Raw genomic sequence first — 25,251 nt, 5'->3', positions numbered from 1 at the left:
TCACAACCTGATTCATCTGCATAAAGCACATAGGAAGGCACAAATTCTCTGCAACTCTCCATATACGTGTGTGTGTGTGTGTGTGTGTGTGTGTGTGTGCGTGCGTAGTGTGCATATTCTCCTTTTCTTCTAAAAAAAACTCCCAGTGGGACCAAATATCCATGTATAGAACAGTAGGGGGAAAAAAAGACCCTCACACTCAAGTATGGGTTTTCCGATATTACACACTATCTGTAAACCATACAGCCAAGTCTACTGGAAGGCAAATTTATGCACACACGTCACCGTATCATGAATGTGTCTGTAGGCAAATTATTCAGCTTCTGCTTTGACAGCATTTTCTCAGAGCCCACTGCTCACACACTGACATATCTACATGCTGGCACAGGAAACACACTCACTTTCCAACTGTAAGCCAAAGACACACACACACACACTCTCATAATTATCCATGCAAATTAAGCTATTTGAGCTGAAGCAGGGGATGTGTGTCTCATGTGACGTCCACACAGGTGTCCACACATGTTGCAGACAAAGATGAGGACCTTTACGCATGGCTTGTACACATCGATCGATGGAATGTTCTAAGTGTTAACACCATGTTCACAAACACATCAACACCGCCTCACGTAAAAATTGTTTCATTCAAGCTACATTAACACAAAACCCACCCACACTCGCTCGCCGCGCAGACACGCCACACATGCAGGGCTCGTGGTATAATAGGCGAACATGCAGCATAAAGACAGCACAAAGGCAGCTGGACCTGACTGGTGACAACCCTCCCATTCATCACCATGCCCTTGGAGACTCTACATCCCTCCACAGTGACAGCAGTCAGCAGAGCACACTTACACGTGCACGCAAGTTGTGTTACAAAAAGCACAAATGCACAGCGTACAACGGCCCATGTCAGCATCACCACCACCACCACTACCAATCATTTACTTGTGTGTTGTGTGTGTGTGAGTGTGTGTACGCGCTTGTATCCACATATATTATTCATCTGCATGCGAGCACATGAACGAAGTGTCTCTGGTAGGAGAGATAAGGGGCTTCTTTATTTCAGTCTTTCGCTTGTGTGTGGATGAATGTGTGCATGTGTGTGTTCTTCCAATCGCCTTTTAAACAGACCATTTGTTAAAGGGAGGAGTGGAAACATATAGGAGATACCAGTAAAAGAAGCAAGAAGGTTTCTGGGACAAGGGAAAATAAGAGGAGGCAAAAAAGAGGAATCACTTATAGGACAGAGGAATAAGAGAAAGTGAGAGGCGATGAAAGAGGAAGTCAGCCTCGGAGATGGCAAAGAAGGGGCTCAGGGGGCTTATCGTTGTCATATTTTCATTTTAGTGTACAACCTTGAATTTATCAAGAGAGATTTGTGGAATTCAGGCACATCCGGTACAAGAAAACACTGCAGATCTGCCTTCCCATTCTAGCCCACAGTACTCAGCATTCATCCACCCCATCAGCGCTAACAAGCCAATACTGTCAACACTCACAGTGGGCTTTATTCCATCTACAACGCAGTCTGCTTCCAGAAAACATAACACACATGCTTGCAAAGGCATACAGAATTACACACACACACGCTCTCTCAAAACATCTCTGGAAGAAAGGCCTGTGCAGTGAAAAAAAATCCTTCTTTTCTGCACTAAAAAATAACCCACATTTTCTGGGCTGTCTCCTTGTCCTCCATCTGACTACACCCAGATAAACATGGAGTGCGGTCATCAGATGGGCAGCAGACAGAGGATGAGACAGGTGAGGAGAGCAGGTGTTTAAAGCCGTACTCAGGGTGCTGAAGAGTATTCTGGGCTCATGCACAGAAGCATCGCCGAGCTGGCCTGAAGCCTGTCACCTTTCTTTTAGGAGCCAATACAGACAATATGGTCGGGCTGAGTGATTAATTAGTTTTATATCAAATCACAAATTGAAAGAGTGCAATTTTCATGTGGCCAGAGCTGAAGTTTTAATTATAACTTACATAATTAACCCAGTCTTAATAAGCAAGTGAAAGTTTAAGCCAGCTGTTTTGCCGGCTACAAAGAAAACTGGCACCAGGCAAATTTCCTTAGCTGTAGCCAATTAAAGTTACTTGTGTGAGTTGGCGAAATAACAAAATGTAAAGTGCTGTGCTATTTCTGCTTGGCCAAAGGTTGTTTTGTCAAGGAGTAAAATTATTCACTTTTCAAGTTTACAAGGATTAAAAGCTGTGAGGCAGTTTGTCCTGTCAGTAAATTAAGGTAGTGTCAGCTACAGCAGCTACGGTGCAGAGCTGTCAACAGCAGTATTAAGTGTCTGATGTTATGCAGACCATGAATATGGGCCTAATGTTTAAGTCATAGGATATAGAGCTGGGCAATATATAAACACCATATCAATATTGTGCTATGAGACTAGATATCAACTTAGACTTTGGATATTGTGATATTATAAGTGCTGTCTTTGTATGGTTTTAAAGGCTGTGTAACAGTAAAGTGATGTAGTTTTCTGAAGTTACCAGACTGTTGTAGCTGTTCTATTAATTGCCTGTATCGACTGAAGCCGGGCTCAGACTGCAGGAGTTTTAAAATCCTAACTGATTTATAAAATCAGGTTGCATCATGAACATAAAGAGAAACTTTGCAGATATTATGCTTGAATGCACCACCTCACGTGATCTTATGGGGAAGCAGATGTTAACAAAATGGAGACATTGGTTGTCCATTCTTCAGCAAGAACTGGGGGTTAAGATTTTAACTGTCAGTTTTAATGTCTGTCCACTGTAGTATGCTGGCTAACGTTAGCCTCGAGGGCTCGAATGTTTAGTGTTGCTTGGCAACACCGTCAGTCACTCCATACTGACATAATCATAACCGAAATCATCCGGTTTTTGAATCCCTAATATAAAACATGTTTGAAATTATCAGGGCAGCCCTGATCATTACGTGAGCAGTTCAGGAGGTTTAAGACTGGATCTGTAAACCTCTCACATTACCGCATAATCTGGGCCAAACATCTGTAATGACCTGACTGAGGTCCCAGACTGGGATTTCTCCTTCAAATGCCAGGAGGGGTGAATCAGGGATAAATGTGCCCTGAACTTTGGTCAATTCAACCACATTACTGATAGTTATTTAGCAAAAATCTCATTGTGTAAATATTTCGTGAAAGCACTTATAGTCAACCCTACAAAACTGCTGCAAAATCGATATTGAGGTGCTTGGTCCTAAATATCATATTTGATTTTCGTCATATCATCCAGCCATAATGAGGAATAATAACAATTTCAAAAATAGCAAGGTCGGTCAGAAATATTGTTATTAATTAGACATTTTATCTCAGATATTTCAGCCCAACAATGTGGCCACTACTGTTTGTTTTTGTGAAACCACACCCATGACCAAGCGGACCTGCAGTGTGACGATCAGAGCATTTGATTTAACTTCTTACAGGTTTACACAAAATCTGTATTTGGTGTACAATTCTGTAACTCTATGCAAGCGCAGACACCGAGGGAGAAACTACTGCACAGACCTCCTTCCATATTTTACAAGAAAAGCTATTAATGCATGCATGTATTAAGGTGGTGCAGTGCAGGGGTTCAGGGATTTGTCATGTCTGAGTATTAACATGTTTCCAGCACAAAATCTCAGGCTGCTATCTTATAGGCTGAAACAACGATGGTATAGGCTACTAACTGTATGCATAATAATGTGTATGCACACGCACACACACACACTTCCACAGGCAGAAAGACACACACAAGTGCACAAATACCCACAATAGAAAGTCGGTCAATGAATGGGAGGGGGCAGGCAGACTAGCAGGTGCTGTGTTGGTGGAAGATATGGCTTCTGTCCACCTCAGCATTTCTAAACACTCACAGTTATCTTCCCTCTGCACAGGAGGAGAGGTCATTTCTTTTTTGCCTCTGCACCACCGTCCTCTCCTCATTTCTGCTTTCCCCTTCTGCTCCAGCCTTTTCTCCCGTCTCATTTATCTACTCCCCACCTCTGCTTTTATACCCTTCCCCTTTAGCTTTTATCTTTTCTTTTCCAGCATTCTCCCGCTTTTCCTTTCCCACTTCACCCTTCTCCTCTCCATCCCCTCCTCAGCGTCTCCTGCACTCTCAGTGGAACAGCCCATTCAGCAACAAAACAAAGCTGCCCACAGCATCACACACTGGCTAATCAAGCAAGACCAGAATGCAGCAGCCCTCACATCCACTCAACACCACCATGATACCGGGCAGCACTGGAGGGGAGAGGTGTGTCACATAAGGAGGAGAGGCAGTAGGGAGGCAGAACAGGTTGAGGAGAACAAGCGCAAGCAGGACAATATTACCTAGTTTTGGCAGCTGATAAGCTTTAAGGTAATTTTGATTCCAAAGGTTCGGTCTGTGTTTACATTTGCCTCATGGACAGAGTGAGGAGAATGAGTTTGACAGTACAAAAGGCTGTAACCACTCCAGGTAAAGATGAGGTGGGAAGGAGGGCTAAAGGAGGGCATGAGGGAGAGGCAGAAAGATAATGGGGTGAAGAAAATTCTCTGACAGGCCATCCCCACCGAGGCAGTGCATTCATGACGATGATGAAACCCAACAATGGTCAGCTGCAATCTCCTCCTGGACAGAGGATGAGCGTTTACAAGCTAGCGTGCCAGCCGGCTCTTCGGCGAAGGAAAATAACTGCTGTTCGGCTTCAGGGAAAACTCAAAACACAACAAAGAAGCCGGTCCTGCAAGATGCCGAGATAGGAGAGATATGTAAACATGCCACAGCAACAACAGGGGGGGCACATCAAGAGCTGGTGTATAAACAAAGCCTATTGTAAGCTGGCAAAAGGTTGGAATCACTCAACCACCTACAAGATAAAATATTCATACACATGGCCAGGGCACAGATTTGCCCCATGGTGGGATTAGGGAAGCAAGTGTGTTACTGACAGGAGAAACTTATCCTCGTCTTACTGCCAGAGGAAGAAGGAAGGCTTAAGAACAAGGGCAGGGAAGACTGGAAGCAGAACTGCTGCAGAGATGGAAATGTGCTAACAGAGCGCAGACTCTGCCAAGCAACTTGTTGTAACACTCACCACTTCCCCCGGGTTCTCAGTTTGGCTTCAACCTTTTGAATTCTGATCACAGCAGCCATTAGTCCCTCACCTCAGAAAGCCCTCATTATATTGTTTTCGTTTTATGTGCCTTTGCTCCTGTGGAACTTTATCACAGGACTGTGGCTCGACTTCTGTGTCGAGTGAATGTTGAAAACACAGATGAGACAAAAGGTGTTTTTTAAACTGTTTTTAAAATGTATTATTTATGAGCATGTATCTGGATAACATTATAATTTTTTCAGAGTTTGAGTCTCCTGACTCTCAAGCTGCAGAATAAACTGCCAAACGACTTTTCTCTCATCTTGACTTTTGGTTGCCATGAGGAACCTGGTCTGCGAAGGCACAGCAAAGGAAAACTAACTGTTAGGTAAAGAGAAATCAGCCAACAGAGTATAGAATATAAAGTGCAGGCGTTAAAGGAATAGTGGGACACTTTGCATAATCACTTCTTCATGCCCAAGAGTTAGATGAAAAGACTGATACCTATTCTACAAAATTAATTCAGTGGTTTTACCAGGAGGTTATGTCTAGGATTATACCTTCGCTGAGTGCTGTGACTTCCTGTGATCTCGTCGTCATTGTGAGATTACCAGACAACCAGTAGAGACTCGAGGAAGTCACTGCTCAGTGCTTTGACCCACCGTACAAACACGAATATGAGTGATGACGTGTTAACTTTTGACAGAACCAGGCTAGCTGATTCAGGTCTCCAGTCCTTGTGCTAAACTAAGCTAACATCTGATGGCTGTAACCTCATGTTTAACAGGCAGATATAAGAGTTGTGCAAATTTTCTCATCTAAGGGTGCTTTTAGACCTACAGGGACTAATTTTGTTACAAAGATGCATAATTGCCTAGAGTTGGTTCGTGCTCTCACGGCAGCATTTACAAGCAGACCAAATGAGATGCCTTGTGTGAGAAAGCTGCTCTTGATTGGTCAGAATTTCCATGCGGGAAAAATCCAGGAAGTAAACAAAACGTTGAAGAAGAGTACACTTGTAAGATAAATGTGACACTTTCTAATGTCACAGTGGAGGGACAACTACATGGGTTGATTTAACCCTATGGGCCCTAGGCGTTTTTGGGGTATTTTTACTGCCTTTACTTTTAAGCTCATATCACAGTCATTATAAAGGCTACATACACATGCTATATTTTGTTTTATTTCTTTCAGGACAATCTGGGCTAACCAGATTTGCCATCATTCCATGTCCTTCTATGTGCCTGTATTTTATATTAATTTTTATATCAATGAAAAAAAACAAATCTGTGTGACTAAATTCTTACATTTTTACATGTATTTCACCATAGCAAGTTGGAAGTTGACATATTCTGCCATATATGAAGAGGGGAGACTCTCTGGAATCTGGGAATATAAGAACCATGATGGTGGGACATTCTGTCACTTCACAGCTGTCCAAAACATGTGGTTTGTGCCAGGCGGACATAATTGCCAGTATTTTTTCATTATTGCAAGAAATTCCATTGACTCATTCACAAGTCAAAAATGTGTTTTATCTGAAAGAAACATGCAATATTTACATCTAAGATCATAGAAAAATAGTCAACCAAGTGCAATGATGTCCTCCAAGATAATATTTGCCACTTTGTTTGCAGTAAACAAAGTCTGTTGTTGTTTTTCAGTTTCAGTTATATAGTGGGAGGACATTTTGGGCATGGGGTGGGGGGCACGTGTCCCCTCAATGTATATGGTGACTACGGCCCTGTCAGGCATGCATAATTAGGCTACAGTTGTCTGGGTGCGCAAAGGTGAAGTACGCTAAGTTTGATGGAGTGTCAACTGGACAATATGGAGATATTTGCATCTTGAAAGCCGGACTACAAATGTGGATAGACAGGGAGACACACACGCAAGCCTAAGACGTGGTAAGATACGATATTCCTCACTATATGAAGTGACTGATAACAAGATGGATTGTAAAGAAATTAGTCAGGTTTTTATTTTGTAGACAATCAATTAGGGATAGACCGATATGGATTTTTTAGGGCCGATGCCGATACCGATTTTTTTCCATCACCCTTAGCCGATGACCGATTATGGACTGCCGATTTTCTTGAGCCGATATTTGGGGCCGATACTGCTTTTGCTCCCTCAATTTACATCAAAAAAATGACACAATGATAACAAATATTACAGGTCTCAAGTTTAAAATAAGAAACATTTATTGAACAGTAAAAAATACTAAAACAAGATGGAAAGTTGAGGTAGAACAGGTAGAATATTATTATTATTATTATTATTATACATTCAAATAAAAAAAAAAAAAAAAGACATCAGTGCTCTCAAATCTTCCAGTAATGTCTTTATAAAATAAACAAATATTTAAGCTGAAGCATAAATAAAACAACAATTATTGTACACAGTAGGATTCGCTGCATGTGCGCTGCAGGGTCTTCCGGCAACACAGAGCTGCCCGTGGATGCCTGTCTGTAAATCATGCCAGGGAAAAATAAATCCGCAAACCCACGCGCGTATCGGCCAATGCCGATACAAGTAAAAAACTCAAATATCAGCCCGATATATCGGCCGGCCGATGTATCGGTCTATCCTTAAAATCAATCTGTATTTATAGCGTGATGGGATGACAGCACAATGATGTGTGGTATCATTGGAAAGCTCTGGTCCTGCGCTTTCATGTGATATGCGTGGTATTTCTGTGCGACCCTGCATTCATGAGTAATCCATCTAAGAGTAATGTGTGTGCAAAGCTGCATGAAAGCTCTGTTATTCATGATTTTAGTGTAAATTTATCTATTTTTTGGCTGTGAAAACATTGGACTACCGACAAGTGGTAGCCCTGGTGGTCTTGTCGGAAAGCTACGATTCCGCTGTTTCAGGTGATATGCGTGGCTTCTCGCTATGACACATGGTCATGGAGAAAATCAATAGAGAAGAACAGGTGTGAATTTGGATGCACTATGCGTCATTCAGGCCCATAGGGTTAAAGCACTTGCCTTGTTCATTTTAGTCAAACCATACAGTTTGAAAACGAGGCGCGGCTCCAGAAAGCAGAAGAAAACAATGTTTTGATGCATTGGATGTGCTGAATGTGCATATTAAGGCAGCACAGGAGGAGGCACACATTAATAATCCTCCAGGACTGTAGCATGCTCATGTTTAACCCAAACAATGTGTCATGTGACTGCAGTTGGTTCAGATCCAGGTCGGAACATGGTCTCACCACAAACGAACCGCATCAGAGTTCAGTTGTCACCGGACCAAGACCACCTCGTCAAGAAGGTCTCGGACCAGTTGTTTTGGTGGGGGGGGGCAAACAGAGTACAGTACAAACTATGGGTACAGTTCAACATGTTTTGTAAAATGATTGTAATATTACTCATGCATCTCATACTGATGTACGCTTACATCAGTCTAAGTCTGTTTCTGGGGTTCTATGTGCATCACTTGTTCTGATGATTTCACTGCTCTGCAGAAACAATCATACAGCAGACTGTCATTACATGTTTGAAGGTTGTAATGGAGACAGGACAGAAGGTCTGTGTGTGATGCAAGACATTAGTGGTGTTAAAAGGAAAGAGTGGGATGGTAAGGAGGAAGAGAGGGTAGAGTGTGCTGCGAGATCGTGATGGTAGGCAGCAGAGAGGAGACCGTAGTGATGAGACCGAGAGGCGCGAATGATGGTGTGGAGTGGAGGAGAGTGTGATGGTAGGATGGGATTTGAGTCTTTTAACTTCATTAGTTCCGCCTCAGTCTGGGGTCTGTAGATTATGTCTAATTAAGCAGCTTAACATGGCTTAAAAAGCACCACACAGAAAGCACAAGAGCCTTATCTGTCAACCTGCTCAAACGATTCTCCGCTTCTCCCTTTCTTCCCGTGGCAGGCTAACATAAATTCCCTTTGCATGGCCTTTATGCTTGAGAGATTAGAGGCTCTGACATCGGCGCGAGCTGGATAGCTAGCCGCAGCGATAGCAGTGTGGGCTGTGGATAGAGAGAGGAGGAGAGAGCATGTGTGGCAAGCAGTGGGGAGGCAGAGGGGCAGGCAGATGCTTCCTCTCAGACTGCAGGGGGAGAGAGTCGATAAAGAAGGGTGGGGCTCACCAAACCAGTGCTCCTGTCATTCTGATCAGTATCGGTACACCAGCTCGAGTTTGGCTCTACAGTTTGCTCATTATCACAGAGTGTAACAACACATCACCAACCAGGCAGCAGCATCAACACCAGTGTGGTCCAGGTAACAATCTTAAATTACAGGTGACTTGTTGAACACATGCAGAAACCAGAGAGGCATAATTGAGTGGGTTATGATCAGGTTGTGGGAGTATTCTATGTGTTGCGCATGTAAGAGTCATGACATAACAAGCTGACAGTTGGCCAGTGGTCAATGTCGGGCCATTGGTTAGTGTCTGTCACCCTAGTTCTTGCAGCGTGTCCTACACTGTTGGAAACAGTTGGCTGTCGTTGCCTGTTTATAGGCCTATCTGTGAGAGAAATCATTCTCATTGGTGGGTCAGCTCAGAGCATGATAAGTGAAACGGAAGTGAGGAAAGCAAACAACTAAAGTCAAGAAGGAGTGAGATCAGAACAATCTTGTTGTTTGCTATATTGAGAGTATTTTCATGGCTTTGCCTTTGCACCAGAAAGCCTGTTTTGACAGGAAAGCAATTTACAGCTTCAGTTCCCTTTCTATGCTCCCATCAAAACCACCAGACTCCATTGACAAAAACAGTAATTTTAGCACACTGAGCACAGAAGCTGCTGGTCTACCGCTGCTTCGATCAGCTAGTTCCTTTGTGTTATTGTGTGACTTAGGTGAATCTAAACTAACCTTTTTAATAACAAATTCACACAATCACACAAACAAAATAACTGATGGAGGCAGTGGCAGACCAGCAGCTGCTGTGTTTAGCAATGTTAAATCACTGTTTTTCTCAATGGAGTGTGGCTTTGAAGAGAGCACTGTCAGAGCTTCATTTTAAAGTTGGAAATCACTGTCTGACATTAAGATGAAGCAGTGAAAATGCTCTCAATATAGCGTACATTTAAACTGACAGTGATTTTTTTAGGTGGGACTTTTTTAAGGGGGCATAAAATATGTTTTGTTGCTGACCCCTCCAGAGCAGCAGATTGCTTAGCATCTCCAAACATGGGGTGTGCTGACTGACATCTACTGTATGTAATATACAGTCTATGAATAAGTTCCCCATACAACCCAACTTCAAAAAAACGGAACTTTCCCTTTAACATCATATCCTGGTTTCAGTAACCCAGATAAGAAGCCTGGATATGCAAACTGCAGTACTCTGACAGAAACAGAGTTACTGTTATACACTGTTTCTGACTGCTGTCATGTGCACAGGCAGACACGTCTTCTCATTATGTAGTGTGTGTTATGATGTCATGTATGAAACTTTTTAGCAAAAATGGCAAAAGTTCACTTCTTGCAGCTTCTCAAATGTAAAGATTTTCCTTTTTTAGACTTCTACAATTATAAATTGAGGACATCTAGGGTTTTTTACCATTGGATGGACAAAATAAGAAATGTAATATCACAACTTAGGTTCTGGAATATTGTGATCGGCATGCTTCACTGTTTTATAGACCAAACGATTATCAAATTGATCAAGAAAAATGTGATCTGTGGATTAATCGATCATGAAAACAAGTGTTAGTTGCAGCCCTAATGATGATTTACACACTGAATGAAGCCAGACATCTGAGATGCGAAAGGTAAACTGTTAAGGCCAATTTCCACCAGATGCGTGTTGGTTGCGTCTGCGCTCCGGCACGGCAGCGGAGCCGATAGGATTCCATTCTAGTCAATGTGTGTGTTTCCACCAGCTGCGGCTGTGCTGCGTTCCGGCTCCGTCTCAGTTCCGGCACTCCGGAGCCCTCCGCAACAGATACGCAGGACTTCTATTTTTGCCGGACGCCGGAGCACAACGCAGCAATTCAGCACAGAGCAGATCATGCGGGGCAGGAAGTCGTGCACAGAAACACGATAAAACGTCCGGTTAATTTTCAAAATAAAATACACAGTGTTCACGGCGGATCATATTTCCCTGCACTACACCTTACAAACTACATAATGGGCAGAGGCAGGCCTGAAGTCAACAGGTCAGAGGTTTTCAGACGTCATTTCACCCCGTGAACACCATGGACGAGGAGATATTAATCACGGCAGTGCACCGAGATGTCTTCCGGCGGAGCTGCACCAAACCGCACAGCAAACGCAGCCGGTGGGTGTTGACGGACGGCGGAGCACGCAGCGGATAACCAGCGCTGCCGTTCCGCAACGGACACGCATCCAGTGGAAATCCGGCGTTACACTCATCTTCCATTTCACTGGTGACACAGCAGAATGGTAAATGCAGCAGCTGTACACAGACAGCAAGAAGCCAATAGGGTTAATCCTAAACTTCTGAGTCATATAGGGAAAAAAAAGCTGAAATATTATCATGCGTCAGAAAATAAGACACCTGGATCATGTTATAATCTGTACACAGGGATACAAATAACAAGACTTCTGTTCCTTGTAAATATGTTATCTCGAACAGGATCAAAACCAGCATCTGAGTCAAAACTGGGATAGTGCCCTGCATGTAAACATACTCATTAGAAAAACGGTTACAACAACAACCTTCACCAAACAGATATTTCTGCTGGGTTGGGTTTCTGCAAATCTTGTTTGGTGAGACGCCTCATCACAACATCACGGCAATAAAACACACTCTTTAAAGGAAAACTACGTGTGTGTGGCCTCTCTGCTTCTTCCGATACACCACCTGTTAATTATCGAGCTGGAGTATCGCTGTGGCAACAGCAGCATTGTGTGACATCGGACACGCCTGGCCGCCATATGTCATCCCAGAGCGACTTGTTTTATGTGATTGAGGAGGAGCTGGAGGTAGCTGACAAAACACAGGCGGTCACTCGCTGCGAGTTCGGCGCCATTTGGCTTTCCATGCCAGGCAACATTCCCCACCTCGGGCTCGCAGGTAGACAAATACACTCCCTTGTTTTTCAGCCTCTATAGGTATCTCGCTCCCTCATCTTCTTTATACCTGCCTCGGTTAAGTTATATCTTTTTGTGACGCAGGTATGCAAACATAAAACCACATGCAAAAAACAAATACCTCTAATCCACAAGCACTGTTTTCCAGCTACTGAGGCAGGATGTGCAGTATTATCTCTTGTGTTGTGTCAGACTGGGCAAGGTAAGATGGCTGCCCTCAAAACTGGTCCGTCTTGTTAAGATACACATACACACACACACACACACACACTAACTGTAATATGCTGATGACGTACGAGTAGCCTTACAGCACAATCCACAGAGCGTCTCTTTCTGACATTCACTCCAGGTGCTTGGTCCCTGGGCAGAAACAATCACGTTCACTGCAGACACACACATACCTACACAACATGGGGTATTTACATGACAGGAAAATAACAAAAGACAGAATGAATGGAAAGAAGGAGATGGAGAAGTAGGGGCCAGCAGCTACAAAGAGACGAAGAGGGGCGCAAGGTAGCGATGAGGAGATAAAGTCAAGGCTTGACTGATGTAGTGAAGAGAAAGACTTGGAAAGGAGAGAGAGATGAAGAGAGAGCTGCTATCTGATAGAAGGGATTTGCCCTTCCCTGGAACAGTAATTTACTAAAGCCATTCTACAGAGGCCCATCAGTGGCGATCTGCTGGCAGATTAGATGACAAAACCTCATCCCTCGCTTTCCCCTCCAGCCAATCAGCGCTGGGCAGTGAGCACAGGGCAGAGGATGACGGGAGGACACGGGAGGGGATGGGCAAAATTTCCTGCCTCTGTCTGTTGAATTTGGGGAGGCCACATACACAAACATAGTCACACACACACACACACATGTGCACAGAATACATACAGGAGATTGGATTGGAGTTGGAGCTATTACTGTTGCATTTTCCCACCCTCAGGATACAGCAGCTAACACTGCTTGGTTGCAAGAGCTGGGGATTTGTCATTTATAATCAGTTTTCTGCTCTTGTTTCCTCCGCGCTCGCTTGTGCTTTTTGCAGTTTGTATCCTGCCCTGAAGGCCCTCGCAGCATTCCTCTGTTGTGTCGGTCCAGTCACTCTCCCCTTCTCCTTCCTTCCTCCCTCCCTCCCTCTCCCTGTGTCTGCCTCCTCCCCATCCCTCTCTCCATCTCCCTCTCTACATGCACTGCAGAGGCCCGTCAAGTGTGCCCCAGCTGTGCAAGCAGTAGGAGCTGTTTACCATGGTACATCATCAGGGAGCCCCGGGAGCACCGCCCCAACGCACTCGCGGAACTCTCACAACAGCGTTTCGCACATGATGTTAAACATTATAGACCCTCTGAACAAGTCAACGACCCAGCGTGCACTAAAACAACCTTTGCTGGCGAACTCTCACAGCATGAAAGCAAAATTCAACGTATCTTTTTCTTGACGACCGTGTAGCAAAAACAAGGAAATTCTGGGGTAGAAAAGTAGAAAATACTACAGCATAACAACTTAAATTCACATCTGTTGGCCTTGTGGCGAACAAAATGGTTCCAGTAGCTTTTAGATACATGCATACACACTCACACTCATAGAAAAGCTCTTCTTGGTGACACAGACCCATCCATCAACATCCTGCGTCTCCCTCTTTAGCACAGACATGTGAAAAAACAAACAAAGTAGAACAACAGCAAGCTGTTCCTTCCCTCTCTGCCACCACCACTTCCCGTCTTCCCCTCTAGAGCTGCTGCCCAACCTTACGAGACCCCGGAGGACTCCCAGATCCCCTAAGGACAGGACTGACATCACCCACCCATGTCTCCTGTCAACTATGACCTCTGGAGGGAGGAGGGAGAGGAAGAGAGGAAAAAGCAAGGCCCTAGATGTAAGCTCCGCTCTGTGGTCTAAAAGCAGCACGTGAATAGTCTCAGAGTTGCACAATTTCCTAGAATCTGATCCACTATGACCAAACACTGTGAGACTCGGGACAGAGAGGGGATATATTTACATAGTTGTGGAGCAAAAACTGAAATATTGCGGATGGGAGTCTCTGTAATATATGACCGTGTTGAAACAGTATTTGCTTAAGGTCTCACAATAAGTGTGCTCATGTATAAAATACCTTGAACTGTGGTTCAGGGGCAGGTTAAACTAGTCTCGGGCACTTGTTTGGCTCGTTCTTCCAAACAGCACACAAACAAGAAGTGCCCTGCAATCAAAACAGCATGACTCAAATGATCCAGCATGTTTATGGCAACACTTAAGCTGATGGCCCCGATATACTTTTGTTAATAAAGTCGTGCTGCTCCGAATCACTCCTCTCTGACTTCTCACTTCTCTTACACGTGCATACATTCTAGCACAATATATACACAGCATGTGGTGGAAATAATGGAAGCTGTACTGAACTGACATCCCTGTAATGACAGCTTTTGTGTCGTTTCTGGCAGAAGTTTGACAGGAAACTCATAAAAGCAAGGTAATTGCCAATTACTGTTATCACCGTGATTCTGAATGTTTCCAAGATTACGATGACAGTGGAGGAACACAATTTCAATCACATGTCCCAGACATGAGCAGAATCATGCCTAGCTTTGTTTAAAATCAGATACTATTAGTTACATTGTGCATTTCACTGGCATGCTGTTATGGCTTAGATAAAGCATGACCTTAGTACTCACAGACAATACTTCAGAAGAGAAGTAGAATGGATTTCCACTTATCAACTCAAACAATTCATTTGTCTCAAGCAGCTTTAATCACTAATTTTCGATTGTGCTTATTGGCGGTGGTTTTATTTAAAGCTTCGTGGAGGAAGTGGAGACGTAATAACCACTCTGATTGGACTAAAGATTTGTTGGCTCGAATACTAGGAGGCTAGGAATGCCATTAGCATTAGTTCACATGTTCCAAAATGGGTAAAGCTGCTACATGTTGGATAAACTCTTGTTTTGGTTCTATCTATTCGCTACTGTGGTTAAAGGGGAAAAATCCAGGCTGGGGATTCAAGTATTACTGGTGTAAAAGCACATCCATTCTCTAATAAATCCCTTTTGCATAATGTATCTTAGATTATGAAATGTTTGGCTACAGTCCTGACATCAAATTTAGCATGCATGTGATCTCAAGCAAGGATAAATTCCAAACACAATACCACGATGTCTCCGAGCTTGTTTTAACCGACGTTCCTGATTGTTCAAAAATATTTCTTCTCATTGACCTGATATGATCAACAGCTGAGAACAAAATAAATTCTTCATCAGCATTTTACCACAATCGCTGCAGGATGAATACACCATTAGTCATTCAGAGTCATTAGTGATGAACTACTTTGCCTTTTAGGAGTAACTACATGACTGGAAACATAACCATCTGCATCAATAAACAGCGTTTGGACAGTTTCCACCTGGATCAAATGGTCAACTTCAGTGCCACTGAACAATATAACACTATACCTGTATACTAATACAATATATAAACAATATAGCAACAATTTCAGTAAATCTATTTTATTTAGTGTCATTCTGATTCATTTTTAAAGGGGAACTCTGCCATTTTTAAATGCTTAAGTCAATTTACTTGTCATTGGCAGTGCTACACAGCCTGTAAAAACAGTTGTTGGCTTTGGTGGAGCATTTGCCTTGGAAGTTGGAGGTCGGAGCTGGGAATGACGTCACACCCAGGTTGACTGTGTGCCAGTATAACATGTCGGAAAACCAAAATATTGTTCACAATATTAGCTTTAGCCATTGTTAGCAATACCAGTTGATAACTGTGCATTACATTGTATGCAATGAGCAACAGTAGTGTGTGTACGACTTATTCAATGACACACAAATGAGACAGAAGTGTTAATTAACAGTATATGACTACAGCTTTCACTACTGTTGGTGCGCAGAGCAGCCATATTGGATTTTGAAGTCGGGGCTGGTGAGGTTCCTCCTACGTTCTGAGTTGGAAATCTGACTTCAGGGACTGACTGGAAACTCGGAAATTCCAACTTCACAGTGCAAACAGAATGCACCATTGGACACTAATGAGTTTCATTATCAGAAATTTAGTACCCAGTGTTCATGGGAGCTTGACCTTTACTGGAGACAAAAAAATCAGTATCTCTGTTGCACAATTCTGAACATTCTGTTTTAAATCTGTTTCTCAAAGTCCCCTAAATTCATGGAACTGATTAAAGAAATAGTGGGAATACAACTTTAGGGAATAGGAATCATTTTCTCATTACTGGAGTAGGTAAGTTTGACATTTGACATTTCATTTTTAAAGATCACGTATACCTGTGCAAATAGCAGAATTCAAATGTTAATCCAAATGTAGAGGGAAATGCTGCCCCCCCCTCTTTGCTCCTCACTGTCCCCACCTAAGTGATCCCAACACTGGCACTACAGTGAAGACAAGGTCTGACATGTAACACCTTGATATTCATGTTTCACCAAAGATTAGTCCAGCTGAGCTTCACCTCTCTCCATCTCATTTTCTTTCTGGCAGTCACGTGGATTTAAGCTACAACAGGCCCGGCTCGTCCTGACCTGACAAACTGCATTCTCAACGACCTTTTCCCTCATTGGGCAAAAAGGTCTGCATTCTCTTCTCTCTGATGACTGTGACTAATACAAGCTGTGGTGTGGTGAGGCTGTCCTCTCCCCGAACAACCCTCAAACCAAAAACAACTCCTAGAAATGTTTACATTCTTCACCCATGCTTCCCTTACTTTTATCTTCAAAACTTGGGACATACATGGAAGTCAGCAAAGCAACAAAGGAAGAGGCAGGACTCATGCAGAGTCAGGTTTGCGAACCAACAATGATGCATTCAAAGTATCATTAGAAACAGAAACGTCAGCAGAAACTATTGTGAGACTGTGTTCATTCGGAAACATTTAACTATCTTACATTATGTGACTCGTGAGCAGTAACTTCAACACAGAATCTCACACTTCTGCTGTGTTAGGCGCAGTGTGACCTCGACTGTGCTTTCAGTTTATTCAGTGTAAAGCTGACTGCAACAGAGAAACTCTCTGCAACTTTTTTCTTTCTGCACAACACTGTGTAATTCATCCGATCCAAAATAATACTAAACTATGAAATACACTTTTAGAGTTAAAAAGCAACACTTGTGAGCAATGGCTGTCGAATTGAGACACATTTCTCCAGCCCCCAACGAGAATGTTACAAAATGGTGGATCCTCAGGAGCTGCTGGATCACTGCAACAGGAAATGAACTCTGACATAAGAGCTATGGACCTTGGGGCCCCAACTGCATCCTGGGAAATTATGGCACTGAGAAGAGAAATGACCCATGTCACCCCCATGAAAACTCAACTCAGAGCTAAATCTATTTACAGTCCCCTAAAATGGCACACTGTGTATATATATCTGTATAGCATTCACAGCAGCCTTTTCTAATTGCGTCTTGATCCAAGCGTTCAAGGTGATTCATCGCTGACAGTATTTATTTTGCACAAACAAATGTGCTGTTTGCCCAACAACAGTAACAATCAGAGTATCAAGGTCAAAACCAGGCCAACACAGAGACTGGCGGGCTGGCGGAAATTTTGGTCTGTCTTTCTTTCATGCAGATGGACCAACCAGCACCACAATAAAGACAGCCAACAAGAGAAAGAAAAGGGAGGAGGGGCAGTAGAGGCAGAGAATGACAGTGCTATCATCCTAAGATAGAAGTACCTCTTGGCTCAGGCTGCTTTGGGTGTGCCTCCTCTATCAGTTAAATCCATCTTTCCCTCTGACGCCGCCGTTAGTCGCCGCTCTGTTTTATGCCCGTTTTCCAAGCCGTGAGACAATAACATGGACATCATTAGCTAAGTGGTGGCTGGATGACAGGCGGTGGCGCTGCGATCGATAACGGCAGGCCAAGCCATCCGCAGGCTGAGCAGTGCTTACTCATCAGCCCTGGGCTTGCATGAGACCTAGCTAGGGCCAGAAACTGGGACTGGGCCAGATAAGGGATGTGGAGGTGTCGGGGGCTCGCTGCCTGTGATAACAAATGGCTATGAACAGCCACCTTATCTTCTCACCTTAAAGAGGATATGATGTCCACTGTCACACAGCTGCCTAACGCCCAGAACCACTCTGACAGTTATGTTATGAGGGTGAGGAGGGGTCAGCCACTGTTGGTTACGCTGTGTACTCCTGTATGTGTGTGTGTAGAGAAGTGTACATATACTTTTTCAGACCGGGGTGTCCTTATGGGTGCAAAAAAAACAGTTAGCCATTTCCTATGCCAATTTCCAAACTGTCAAAGTTGAGTTGCTTCAACCATGAATATTAAACAATAACAGCCACGTAATGATTTGCAAATGTTAAAATGCCTGGGGCAAGCTCCAAGTTAAGAATACCTAATCATTGTAATAAAAAAAGTAAAAAGTTCCTTGTCAAAATACGAGGGTTTTGTGTGACCCTGTATGTGTGGGAGAGAGACCGTGTCGGCACATGTTCACTGGGGAGATGCCACAGGCCACCACAGTGGTGGCCAGATTCCCCTGAAGTGGCATCTGAGACAAACATCTAGTGACAAGGTGGTGCCCTTCCTGTGTCCTTAACCACAGCTGACAATAACATTGCACTGCGCTCCAAGGACAGAAAATTTGAGGGATGGAGGGAGCCATGAGAACAGAAGTAAACAGATATATGCGGCGACAATGCGAAAAAAGACAAAGAGGAAAAAGAAGCAGAGGGGCGACAAGAGCGATCGATGGAGCTTTGGAAGAGTTTGAGAAAAGTAAGAAAAACTTGGGGTCGAGTGAGTTACTTTCAAAGGCCTCTGGTTGTCTGGGTCTGCAGGCACCTTCTTCCCCCTCCTGCTCCTCTCTGCTCCTGTCCCTCTTTTTCCTCCTCTGATGCTTATCAGTCTGTGATTAAACCTGCCAACTTTAATTAGGATACTTTAGAAGTAGAACACCTCTCTGCCTCCCACTCTCCACCTCTCTCTTTTTCTGGGCTGCAGGTATATGAGAACGCTTCCAATAAAGTTGTCAGAACACTGGGCAGAAGCAGCATGTAGGAGACATCGTGATAAATAGACAACATGATGGGGGGATAACACAAACTAAACATCACACCCCTGCAGTGACAACATGCATTAAACATAAGCATTAACATACACGCACCTAAAGCGGTTATACTTTGACAAAGCACAAATCTAAACCCAAAGAGAGAGTGTGACGACTTACAGTAGAGGGACTATCCTGAAGTATTGCCACAACCTCACTTCCTGCCTCTTCTTGCACACAGTTTGCTGTTTGTTAACTGCCAAACGCTGAAATCATTCCCACGCCAGCTTCCACCAGACACCTAATCTTATTATGGCTAATGTGTAAAAATGAAATGAAAAAGCAAATAGCTGTAGTTAGTCACACACCACATTGCTTTCAATTACAATGTTTACAGAACAGTTAGAGGAGAAGAGCTGAGGTGAGCATGCTAGGTTTTTTTTGCTTCCTTACTCTAAGTTGTAATATTACACCTGACAGGAGCGGCTTACGTGTGCAGCCAGTCTTCATAGATAACACCCCCAAAACCTCAGGGTGTCTCAGTCACACTGAAGTTGCCGTTACAGGAGCCTTTTTTTCCCCTTCCCCGAATGAAATTAATCTGACTGATGATACCCAGGGATGTGTAACTCTTGCACAAAATAAAACGACTGCACAAGGTGTCCTATTGACATGTTGCACAGTAGGTAATCAGAGAGAAATGTTCCGTCATACGTGTAAATCCAGCACTCTACCTCTCTTTTGAAAAGGATAGGCACGCGCTGACTGCTGAGCTTCCTACTGAACCAACAAGTTGTATGAGAATACGCACAACTGCTCCTGCAGCTATTGAACGGAAGGTGTGCCACCCGCTGCACCTGCCATCACTCAAAGCAAACGTGCAGAGAGTGTAGATATTGGGGAAAAGACAGGAAGTAGAGACAACATTTAGATTGCAAACTATCATCTGCAAACAGGAAGTGTTTGAGACAGAAATGGAGACGGATTATTAGTAGTATGAAATTTGCACTATTGTTGCTCTCTTCTGAATCATCCCCTCACCTTTGACCCTTAGCTCTCCTCGTCTCCTCCACCCTATCCACTTCTCCTGGCCTCCCACAACACAACCAGGCATCGTAGGTGGACTTCCTACAGGAAACCCAGGGGCGCCACAAGGGGAGAATCTCCAGAGAGAAACTCAAACAATGACACACGGGAACTTCTCCTCCTGACTCAAGCCCAATTTAGGCAATGAAGCCCGTAGACTTGCTAGTGAGATGAGGGTAGGTCAACACGACAGGTTAAGACAAAAATGAAAAGTGTTGGCTTAGTGTGGGAAATGTGTGAGTGTGTGTCCACAAATTACAAACACGCTCAAAGTCAGCCTTTAATTCGTGCGTAGGAGGATTTCAGGGCCGTCTTTCTTTGTTTAAGGTTGAGAGGTTACCAGTGTCTACAGTCTTTCAAAATCCAAAGTACAGTCAGCGTAAACACTGACTCACTGCAAAACAATCACAGGCTATTATACCCCTAATATGATCATGTAATGGACCATATATTTATGCATGACAAACCTCTCTTATTAGACCAGTCCCCTAAACTATCCACAAAACTTCAGGCTTAAGGAGCCTGCTGGCACTGCATGTAGGTGGTACAAACTTTTTTGCGTGTGATTACAGCAGCAGAAGTCCAATCTATTGAACCCTGGGCAGTGGCCTCATTTCACTGGCAGTGGCTCAATCATAACATCTTATCTACAGACGCGCTGAGTCATGGAATTTGGCAGTGGCCAATAGCCAAGCAGCAGGGTTACTTATGGCTGTCATTGATTGGTTGATCCCTGAGCACAAAGCTGAAAGGGCACATACCAGGATCACAGCCTGAAGCACAAACTCGCGTTTTACTTTACTTTCTCATTCTTGCTGCTTTTTTTTCCTCCTCCATCTGACTAACCACTTTGTTGTGTCACTCTCTCACACTGTTTCCTCGTTCTCCCCTCATGTCCCCTCTCTACAGCACATCCAAATTACCATAGCCCATTAGCCTTGTTCCTCTGTTGTGTAATTGTATCTGGAATAGCAAAGCAGGGCCGCTCACGTCCAGAGGTCACCATTCCTCTGTGGCTTACATCCTGGTCCTTCATCTCCATGGTCACCGTGCTTCCAAACAGTGTCTTTTTTTTCCCCTTGAAGAAATATGAAGGCTAGTTAAAACTATCTCAATAGAGCCCTACAGCCACCGTTCAGACCATTAATCATATCTAAAGCCCTTACTTTCCACTAGCATTATCCATTAATAATGCATTTGTATTGGAAAAGCAATACCATAATAAGGTGGGCTTGGGAGAGAGAGCAAATGCAATCTTTATTACTGATTGATTTCAATAAAAATTACTTTCAAACTTCTTGGGTGAACCATTCATTATAAAGGGCTTGTGCACAGTGATGTTTTCTTATCCCCAAATAAAAACTCCGCACAACCACCATTGCTGATTTGGGGTCAGCTCCCTCATACATAATTCGGCCATTCAGGATACGGAGCTAAAATGGCTCTAAAACAGAATAGGGGCACACCACAGAGGCCTTTATATCAAGCTGTCCCCATCTGCAAATCTGTAATGAGCATGGGAGCTGAAACAGTGGGGAGAGAAGAGAACCTCAGTTCAACTGAGGCAGGCACACTTTCTAATGGAAATTCAGATACAATCATCCCAGAATGCACTTCTCTCTGCCTAATAATCGGCCACTAGAACAAGGCAGCCATTGAGAGGAGAGTGACTGTAATCTGGTCCACCAAACTCCAAAGCTGCCCGCTATAATTAGCTCCTTTCTCCATCAAACACAGGCTTACACTGACTCACAAGCAAACCTCTCCTGTAATACAAGGGGAGAGAAGGGGTTTTAGTGAGTGAGCGGCACATTTTCAGATGAGCGGGGAAATTTTCCATCCTTGGCATGCAGAGTCACCCTGCGATGACAGGTATGCTAGCTGTGAAATCTGCAAACGAGCGAGTGAGAGGCCACCGTTTCATTCAGCGGCACAGTGGTCTGTGGAAATAAAAGCCTGGGGTGACGTGGAAATGATATGGTGTGGGTCAAGTTTTCAAATTAAGTGATATTATAAGCCAGTAACACATCGTTCTTTATCAAGATAGCTTACAGTGACTGATTAAGAAAATGTTGCACACTTGCTCAAGCACTTCCTGAATGTCTTTCTCGTTTAATTGCTGGTCTGGTGTTGACAAGTGAGGACTGAGAATTTGATTTAATGTAAGGAGTAAATATCCCTTCACTGTTTCTGTTACAAAGCATGCCAACCCCCTGTGTTTATCTGTCCATGTTATATGGGACTGAATCTCACTTCCAGCACCCTCATCAAAGGAAGTATCCGCATCTCTGGCCTACATCCTGAAGAACAAAGCCTGCCCTCCTCTAATCCCAGGAACATGTTCTAGTCCAGGGACTCACGACACGATCCGCAGCCCAGAGGCAGACAGACAGGGGTGAGTGGGTATGCTGGTAGCTAGCCCGCTGCCTGGGCAAATGGCACGGCTATTAGGGGAAGAAGAGGCTTCCTGGAGAGGTGTGACTGCACTGCAAAGGGCCCAATCAAGCAGAGAACAGAAGTGCTGACAGCTGCTAATGCATTTACCTGAGAGCAAAGAGACTGTCTTGCCCAGGAAAGCGTGAGTACATGTGTTTACTTCCTCCATAGCGCGGTCCTCCCAATAAGGTTGATTAAGATCAAAGAGACTCATCAAAAAGCATTCAGTCACAGCAAATGCAGAATTATGAGTCAACATATTTTCCGGGACATCGTGTAAAATCCACATCATATCAACATATATCTGTTATCAAGTGACAGAGTTCCTGTTTTGAAAACGTCCCCTCGATCTGGCAGTGACACAGCAGTGAAGGCCCTCGCTGCACACCTCTGAGTGAAGGCCATATCACGAACCTTCACAGACATTCCCCCCACTTATCTCACTCTCTGAACTCTTTCACAGTCGATCTTAAATCAATATTCCAGAGGAAGGTAGAAAGATCACTTGAGAAATGAAACTACCTAAGTCCACAGGAAGGACTCTGACAAAAAAGGGAGTGGCAGGCAGGGCAATGACCACTTTGCAGTGGCAGTGAGATAAAGCTGTGACACATCGGTGACAAGTCCTGGCACATAAATAAATTACAAAATAAATCAGTTCACCTTAATCAGTCTATCTGTACCTAATCTTACATCAAGAAGAGGTAGGCATGCAGCACCCAGACAGCCAAGTTAAACATCCCCTACCTGGGGTATTTAATTGGTGGAGATAGCTACACATACACTGTATTCCCTGTCTCGGAAGATTTGAGTCATTTGTGTGACAGGTACAGTTAAACGGAAACCGAGCAGAGTTACCTCCCGGCAGGGCGTACGCACATTATCTAACTGTGTCACCAGGCAGCTCTGTACATGCAGCTTTGATGTTTGCAAAGTTAGTGGGACATTTAACGAGAGAGGAAAGAATCACTCATGACAAAGATTTCTTGTGTTTAAGTGCTTATATCATGACCTAAATCTGATCAGGGCCACAGTTTGGGGGCACTAAAATGCTAATCATACAAAAAAAAGCCAAGGCAGCCACATTTAATAAGTTAGAACTTAGCAAAACCTAATTTATAAATCACTTCATTGTTTTTTTTTTTAAAAAACAGTCTTTGATCAGACAGTGAATTCAGCAAAACATGCACCACAGTCCAACCAAAACATCCTATTTCCTTTCTTCCAAATGAAAGTCCTTACTGCTCATTATATTTCTCCAGGCCTGACAAGACCAGTGCATTCTAGGCTCTGATGTGCAAACAATTATAATGTTTGGACAACATCAATTTTTATGACCCCCCTTTCTCCCCTGAGAACATTTAAACACCCACAGGGCAGCATAACCTAACAGGTTTTAGGTGTATTTTTCCACACTCTCATGCATCGTCATTAGAATAACCATTATTATTACTATTAAGGGCTTGAAATCCCACCAGCCCTCAGGGGGACTGGGGTTGACTCCCAGTTTTTTCTGTATTTCGCAGCACAAATTAACCCAAGCTGCAGTGTAGGCAGGAAGTAAACGCCTTAAAACTCAACATTGTTTCATATTTTCTATCCATGTGTGTTATTTAGTGTCGGGGAAGAGTGTCTAGTGTAGTCTACATACCATAGCATTCCTCCCTCTCTCCAGCTCTGGTCCACTCCTTTCTTTCTCTGGGTGCTCCTCTGCGACTCAGCCGGTGAAAGACTTTAAAAAAAACAGACAAAAACACTTCCTAGCAGCACTCACATCGATTATTGTCCGCTTCTTTACAACAAACAGCCTATCTGTCCATTGCTTCCCACATTGGGTGCTCGTTTTTAATCAGAAGTTTTCAGGAACGAGATGCATATCTGTGGAGAGCAGAAAAAACAACTAAATTCTCGTCAGGAAAAAGAAGAAAAAAATGCTGTTCAAACTCCAGGCTTTTCAGCACGGCTGGAAACGAGGAGAAAAAGGGGGAGGCGTTGGAACAAGCGCTGTTTCGGTGTGTTTTTTCCTTCTTGGTTCAAGCACCACGTTGTTTTGACCAATTATTATTTCCTTTGTTGTGTCAAAAATAAAAAGAGTCCGTAATGAAACGCGACCACAAGCTCTACCTTCAGTTACCGAAGCGCCGCTTTGTTAGCGCACAACAGCTCGTCCCAAAGCGATGTATTTTCCTTTCTATCGTTGATCCCCGTGCAGCCCAAATGTGTGACGGTGTGTGTATAAGTCTATTTTTTTTCAGCTTCCCAATAATGGCGGCGGACCTTCTCCCGAATCCAGCATCTCCTCCCCTGTTCACACAGAGCAGACAGAGAGGGAGAGTCTCGCCCAGCGGTTCATGGACACAATTACAACACACACGCACACACACTGTTTGTCAAGAGATTTAAACCTGACTGTGGAGTTTGTTTTTAATGATGACTCAAACTACATTTTAAACTTTTTGTTTATTTCTAATTTTGCACTAAAAACATTTTCAGAGAATGCAGGGAAAAAAACTTTGAGGTAATTTCATATATATATATATATATATATTTATATATATATATATATATATATATATATATAGATAGATAGATAGATAGATATAGATATAGATATAGATATAGATATATATAGA

General features: G+C 43.5%; 1 protein-coding gene across 1 annotated transcript in view; it reads right to left on the bottom strand.

The window, feature by feature from the left end:
* The window catches only part of arhgap35a (Rho GTPase activating protein 35a), a 73,067-nt gene extending 48,196 nt beyond the window's left edge, over window positions 1-24,871 (bottom strand). The window contains exon 1 of the mRNA XM_033631648.2: window positions 24,270-24,871. The gene's annotated coding sequence lies outside the window, so the exon portion shown is untranslated. The remainder of the gene's footprint in view (window positions 1-24,269) is intronic.
* Window positions 24,872-25,251: the final 380 nt, after the last annotated feature.

The sequence above is a fragment of the Epinephelus lanceolatus genome, chromosome 4 (assembly GCF_041903045.1).
Source record: "Epinephelus lanceolatus isolate andai-2023 chromosome 4, ASM4190304v1, whole genome shotgun sequence".
NCBI lineage: Eukaryota > Metazoa > Chordata > Actinopteri > Perciformes > Serranidae > Epinephelus > Epinephelus lanceolatus.
Note: the sequence above shows the minus strand (reverse complement) of the source record. Positions and strands in the feature narration are given on the sequence as shown.